Here is a 7782-nt window from a genome sequence, read left to right on the forward strand (position 1 = left end):
AATCAATATATTTATTGAAAAAAGAAAATGAATATTTTCTGAATCATCTGAACAGCTAAACAACATGGCAGTTATAATAGTGGAAATAAGTTATTGAATTAGACTAATTAGGCTATATGAGCAGGTATTTGAACCCATTCAAAGTGCTTCACATTGGATTGAATTTTTACAATGTCAGGACAGTAATAATTATCTAAAATGCAAAAAAACAAAATTATTAGGAATTTTATTGAAAAGTATTTGAGTCAATCTTACATATGTAAATTGTGATGATGAGCGTGTGCTCCGTCAGTGTCATTGGTCCCAAGATCTGTGGGTCACCACTTTCCCAGATTCACACAGCACTCTGTGTCACTCTCCATCACCCACCACCCCTCCGCCTGTTCCACTGAGACGTGATCATTGTCCCCCAGCAATAAGAACACTGAGCATGTGGCAGCTTCACATTCCTTATTGTCCTCCCAAGCTCACCCATTGGCTACAGACTGTGAGAAACTCCAACAAGCCCAAGACACACACTTTCATATGCAGATTTGGGACTATATATAGGAGAGGTGAAGCCAGTAGAAATCAGATCACTTTCTACACAGAGACCTCTACAGCACAGAGATCCAGCCATGGCACCTACAATCACTTCAGAAATGATCCACTCGAAGGAGCACCTGAGTCTGACCAACAAGGTAAATTGAAGATTCAAATTCAAGGACATTTGTTTACTTTGATGGATGGTTTATTTGTTTCAATAATGCCATATCAGAATAAGGTTATTAATGACTCTCCTCTTCTCTTCTTGCAGCTAAGAAAGCCAGTAGTGGAAAAGTTATTAAGAAATAGACTTCAAGATGGAGAAATCAGGCATCCTGGAGCTGACAGTTTTCTTCCTGATACGACAACAACAGTACCAGCCAGTGAACTACTCCTCATGCTAAGCTCCTGTCAATCAGGGTTACTCCAGGAGTGTCCAAGAGATTGTGCACTTCCTGTCCAAGGATGAGGTGAAGACACATTCCAGAGAAGACTGCTGAGCCACTTGCAGATACTTCAGCCATCCTCTGATAAGAACAGAAGGGAGAGTGACCTGTCTCAGCTGAGTCCACCACCCCAGCACAGCATAAGCAAAGAGCAGAGTCCAGTCAACAGCGCCCTCTGGAGGCCCTGGTAGAGTCTTACAGACTGGAGCTCCACTCCGAGACAAACATAATGGACCATGTTGGTCTTACATTAATGTTGTGGAAAGTAATGACAATGTATAGAGACATAATCTTCTGCTTATGCAGGACATTTAAAAGTTATCTTTTGATTGTGTTTATTGTTTTTTCATGAATATGTGAAAAAGCCTTCCCAATGGAAGTTCATATATATATATATGACTTTTTTTATTTTCCTCTCTGAGGAAATATCATCACTTTTCATGTAACACGAGTATCACGTAAAGTTATTCTTACTATTTAAGACGAAATTCCTCAATCTGCTAAAGATGGTTTATAATCTGCATTGTTCAGAAAATGCAAAACAACCACAAAGGAACAATTAATTTCATAATATTTTTGATGTTTTTGAGTGAATTTATCTTCTTTGAAGATTTGTCTTGAATTATCATTCATCATGGACCCATTATAGTCTATTTATTACCCACATTGGGTGAGAAAGCGCACAAAGAATGTTTAAATTCTTGAATTATGCAACACTATCCTTCTGTGAAGGAATTTCACATCATATTTTCTTGTTTATGACTTACAAATCTTTAATTGATTTGCTTGATATTCAAGGCTGTTTTTTGTGTGATTCACTACCAATGTTACAACATTGAAATACTCATATCATATTTAAGATATGTATCTGTAAGAAATGCATTTGTTTGCATCTATGAAGGTTTTATATAACCCACACTCTATGATGTGTCTTGAAGATGTTTTCAAGAAATTGTAGGAATGTGTCATCACAAAATGAAGAAAAACTATTCTATATGAAAAATAAAAGAAAACATTAAATATGTATCTGATTGTTTGTGTGTTTTTTTCAAAATCCTATATTTTGCATTAGAGTCCAAGTACTGATCATTTGACACTGTAAAATCTTAGATCCAAGGAAAGAAAGATGCAATGGCTTATGTTTTATTGAACGTCATCAAGAAATATATGATTATCCAGAAGTTTACAGTACCTTCAGAAAGTATTCATACCCCTTCACTTTTTCTACATTTTGCTGTGTTAAAGACTGAATTCAAAATTGATTCAATCATATTTATTTTCAACCATCTACACACAATACCCTAAAATGACAAAGGGAATACATGTTTTTAGAAATGTTTGATTTTTGGGGGGAAATTAAATAAATAAATATCTAATTTATTTTACATAAGCATTCACACCCCTGAGTCAATACGTGTTAGAATCACCTCTGTCAGCGATTTCAGATGTGAGTCTTTCTAGGTAAGTCTCTAAGAGCTTTTCACACCTGAATTGTACTATATTTGCACTTTATTATTTTTAAACTTTTTCCAGCTCTGTGAAGTTGGTTGTTGATCACTGCTAGACAGCCATTTTCAAGTCTTACCATAGACTTTCAAGACGATTTCAGTCAAACTGTAACCAGGCCACTCAGAAACATTCAATGTCATCTTGGTAAGCATCTCCAGTGTATATTTGGCCTTGTGTTTAAGGTTATTGTCCTGCTGAAAGGTGAATCTTTCTCCCAGTGTATGTTGGAAAGGAGACTGATACAGGTTTTCCTCTAGGATTTTGCCTGTACTTAGCTCTATTCCGTTTCTTTTTATCCCCAGAAACACTCCCTAGTCCTTGCCGATGACAAGCATACCCATAACATGATGAAGCCAACGCCATGCTTTAAAATATGAAGACGTGTTGTGTTTGCCCCCAAACATAACACTTTGTATTCAGGACGTCAAGATCATTTCTTTGCCGCACTTTTTGCAATTTTACGTTAGTGCCTTATTGCTAACAGGATGCATGTTTTGAAATATTTGAATTCTATACAGGTTTCTTTCTTTTCACCCTGTCATTTTGGTTAGTATTGTTGAGTAACTACAATGTTATTGATCCATCCTCAGTTTTCTACTATCACAGTCATTAAACTCTGAAACTGTTTTAAAGTCACCATTGCCCTCATGATGAAATCTCTGTGCGGTTTCTCTGGCACCTGAGTTATGAAGGACACCTGTATCTTTGTAGTGACTGGGTTTATTGATACACCATCCAAAGTGTAATTAATAACTTCACCATGCTCAAAGGGATATTCAATGTCTTTTTTGAACCCATCTACCAATAGGTTCCCTTCTTTGCGAGGCATTGGGAAAACGTCCCTGGTCTTTGTGGATGAATATGTGTTTGAAATGAACTGCTCGACTAGGAGATCTTACAGATAATTGTATATGTGGGGTACAGAGATGAGGTAGTCTTTCAAAAATCACATTACACACTAGTATTGCACAAAGTGAGTCAATGCAACTTAAGATAGGACTTGTTAAGCACATTTTTACTCCTGAATTTATTAGTCTTGCCGTAACAAATGTGTTGGATACTTATTGAATCAAGACATTTCAGCTTTTCATTTTTTATGAATTAGTTAACATTTCTAAAAACATAATTCAACTTTGACATTATGGGGTATTGTGTGTAGGCCAGTGACACAAATCTCAGGCTGTAACACAGCAACATTTGGAACAAGTCAAGGGGTGTGAATACTGAAGGCACTGTATGTAATATTCTGTGTTAATTCATTTAGTTTAGGGTTTAGAGGTATGAGATATGTATCACTAGCAAACCTAGGTTCCAATATGTGTATTTGATTATTTGTTATTTAAATACGTACTTTCTGTGTATTTGAATAGTTTCAAATAATGTGGCCGAAATCACCTACTACTGGAAGTATGACAATTATTTTCAAATAATAGCTTACTAATACATTATTTCAAATATTTTTAGGACCTGGGGTCAAATGCATGTATGCATTTATTTGTATTTGAATATACTCTGTATTTGAGTATTTTCACAATACTCTGTGTATTTGAGTATATTCAAATACAGTGCTTTTGGAAAGTATTCAGACCCCTTATTTTACTCCATATTTTGTTAGGTTACAGTCTTATTCTAAAATGTATTAAATTGTTTTTTTCCCCTCATCAATCTACACACAATAACTCATAATGACAAAGCAAAAACTGGTTTGTAGACATTTTTGCTAATTTATAAAAAGTTTAAAACTGAAATATCACTTTTCCATACGTATTCAGACCCTTAAAAACTAGAAAATTGTGCTGTCTGGTTTGATTATGTCACGGATTCCCCCGGTACTGCTGCTCATTCCGTTCAACAGCTCCAGAGGTCTACGTCACCGGCCTTCTAGGTGTCACTGAACTAGATCATCACCACCAACCCTGGACTGTCTTGTCTCATTACGCACACCTGGATCCTATTCCCCCTGACTAGTATGTGTATAATTGTGCCCTCTTCTGTTCCCCATTGTCCTTGTCGATTATTGTTCCATGTCTGTTGGTCTTGTTAAGTACCTGTGCTCTGTGGTATCGGCTTTTGTACTACATTTACTGTACATTGTATTACGGTTTACATACCGCGTTAGTGTGCACTTGTTATTACGGGTCTCGTCCTGTGTATTGTTATTACGGGTCTCGTCCTGTGTATTGTTATTACGGGTCTCGTCCTGTGTATTGTTATTACGGGTCTCGTCCTGTGTATTGTTATTACGGGTCTCGTCCTGTGTATTGTTATTACGGGTCTCGTCCTGTGTATTGTTATTACGGGTCTCGTCCTGTGTATTGTTATTACGGGTCTCGTCCTGTGTATTGTTATTACGGGTCTCGTCCTGTGTATTGTTATTACGGGTCTCGTCCTGTCTATTGTTATTACGGGTCTCGTCCTGTGTATTGTATTATTACGGGTCTCGTCCTGTGTATTGTTATTACGGGTCTCGTCCTGTCTATTGTTATTACGGGTCTCGTCCTGTGTATTGTTATTACGGGTCTCGTCCTGTGTATTGTTATTACGGGTCTCGTCCTGTGTATTGTTATTACGGGTCTCGTCCTGTGTATTGTTATTACGGGTCTCGTCCTGTGTATTGTTATTACGGGTCTCGTCCTGTGTATTGTTATTACGGGTCTCGTCCTGTGTATTGTTATTACGGGTCTCGTCCTGTCTATTGTTATTACGGGTCTCGTCCTGTGTATTGTTATTACGGGTCTCGTCCTGTGTATTGTTATTACGGGTCTCGTCCTGTCTATTGTTATTACGGGTCTCGTCCTGTCTATTGTTATTACGTGTCTCGTCCTGTGTATTGTTATTACGGGTCTCGTCCTGTGTATTGTTATTACGTGTCTCGTCCTGTGTATTGTTCTTACGGGCCTCGTCCCATGTATTTATTAGAGGTTTACACCTCGGTCTTTTGTTTGGGTTACATCCGTGTTATGTATATACGTGTTTGTTTTGGGCTTCGTCCCCATGACGTACTCTATTTTGGTTAGGGACATTTTTTTAAAAATCCTGCGCCTGTCTCCTATCATTATACAACGTGGCAGATTAACGTAAGGAATTTGAAATTATTCATACTTTTGCTTTTGATACTTAAGTATATTTGAGCAATTACATTTACTTTTGATACTTAACTATATTTAAAACCAAATACTTTTAGACTTTTACGCAAGTAGTATTTAACTGAGGGACTTTCACTTTTACATTAGTTATTTTCTATTAAGGTATCTTTATTTTTACTCAAGTATGACAATTGCATACTTTTTCCAAAACTGTTAGTCTTCGCAGAAGTGCTTACTTGTGCAATGTCATTACGAAAGGCAATTAAACCATTTTTACATTGGTAAAATGTATCTTTTCTGCATTGTTCCGTAGATTACAGGTGTTCTATATCTTGATTTAGCTAATATGTTGATGCATGATAGAGTTTCTAAGTGTTTTATAAAAATAAAGCTTATTGATACCCTCATCCTAGTCAGGTGGGCAGACAGAGTAAGTATCCTTCTTTGTCTGGGACTTGACTCAACTGCATAGCTAATGTGTTGAGTAATAAGACACACTTCTGTTCTTCCATTGAAAGCAAAACAGTCAATGGAGAGAGTGTGGGAAACCCAGGAAAACTCACTCACAGAGCCTCTTTGGGACAATAGACTCAGACCCCTACGGGGGGGGGGGGGGGGGGGGGGGGGTCAAGGGATAGGGGGAGGAATTTTGATTGTTATATTTCAGAATCCTAGGCCTATGTTTAGTAAATGTTCACATATTATCCAAAACCAAAAAGTACATAAAGTGTCTGCTGAAAATCATACATTTCATAGTCTTATTTTGAAATGTATTGTTACAGTCCTTATACTAAGGCTGATGAAATAAGGCCAATAATAACTTGCTGTATGGTTAACCCTTCAGGATTTTTTATTAAACTTGTTGCTTATTGTATAGGCTACCGAGACTATATCAATTAGTGAAAATATTTGTATTTACCATCATCTAAATTGACAAATATCTAAGAAACAAACTTAACCCCAGGGGCTTGATGGGAACTGCTTGTGTAGAGACAATGCCATTTAACAAGGCATACTAAACGGTGATTTGCCTATTTGGTTCCATCATTTTTTTTACACTATTCCTATCTTTCTGGAAGGAAATCTTATTATTTTATGTCATTTGTAATAACATGAAATGTTTCCTTTAAAATATAGCTATTGTCTAGGACAAAGAGAATCAATATCAGCTTAAATACCATTTAGAAAACAGATTGAATTGCAGACATTGACTTGGACTAACTTGGATACACGGTCTGTACCTCTAAGAGTATGTGTTGAATCAGCCAGTGCAGGAGTTTCCCTCCAGAATCCAGATGGTCTGTGATGTCAGAATCTGTCTATCATATAACACAGATCCAATAGCCATCACTAATGGTCCACTGAGCACCTTTTGTAGTGCATTGATCACAGCACACAGGACTCAGTGTGGGAAACTCAGATCCGCTCTCTACTCACACTGACCACCAGGCTTAAGCAAGAGAACACATCTGCTACCTCTGGACTTCCAAAACCCGAAGTGTATTCCCTCCACTCTGAATAATAGGAACAGTATTGCAACATTTATCTCAAAAAGTTAGGAGAAATGATGAATGAAAAATGATGAAGTCATTCCAATATCGATCTACATTTTGATCATATTGCTATTTTCTCTGTCTTCTGTAAGAATTCATCCCATTATCCTAATTATGCTACTTCATTATAATGAAAAAAACATTTAGCATGAATAATTATGAATGCATCTCAGACGTGTACAAACCTTTTACGGATAAAGCAAACACGCAAACAAGCTAAAATACTGAATTTGCACAGAATTGGCAGGAATCCATTTTTCTATTCAGGATTACAAATAAAGAGGTCATATTCATAATGCAGTCACCAAATACAATACAGAAGGCTACGAATCTTCCAATAAAATGTATAAGAAAGGAGTGTAAGTTTTAATGCAGAAGGTATGTGTCAGTCCCACACGTGTAAGTTTTGATGATGAGCGTGTGTACTGTCTGTGTCATTGATCCATTAGGCAGGAAATCTGGGGGTCACCACTTTCCCAGATTCACACAGCGCTCCGAGTCACTCTCCATCACCCCCCACCCCTCCACCTGTTCCCCTGAGACGTGACCATTGTCCCCAGCATTAAGAACCCAAGCTCCCCCATTGGCTACAGACTGTGAGAAACTCCAACAAACCCAAGACCCACACATTCATATGCAGATTTGGGACTATATATAGGAGAG

General features: G+C 37.3%; 1 pseudogene; it reads left to right on the forward strand.

Moving 5' to 3' along the window:
- The first annotated feature begins 602 nt into the window (after window positions 1-602).
- Window positions 603-1935, forward strand: LOC115145772 (transcription factor HES-5-like; annotated as a pseudogene).
- Window positions 1936-7782: the final 5847 nt, after the last annotated feature.

Source organism: Oncorhynchus nerka, linkage group LG2 (genome assembly GCF_034236695.1).
Source record: "Oncorhynchus nerka isolate Pitt River linkage group LG2, Oner_Uvic_2.0, whole genome shotgun sequence".
NCBI lineage: Eukaryota > Metazoa > Chordata > Actinopteri > Salmoniformes > Salmonidae > Oncorhynchus > Oncorhynchus nerka.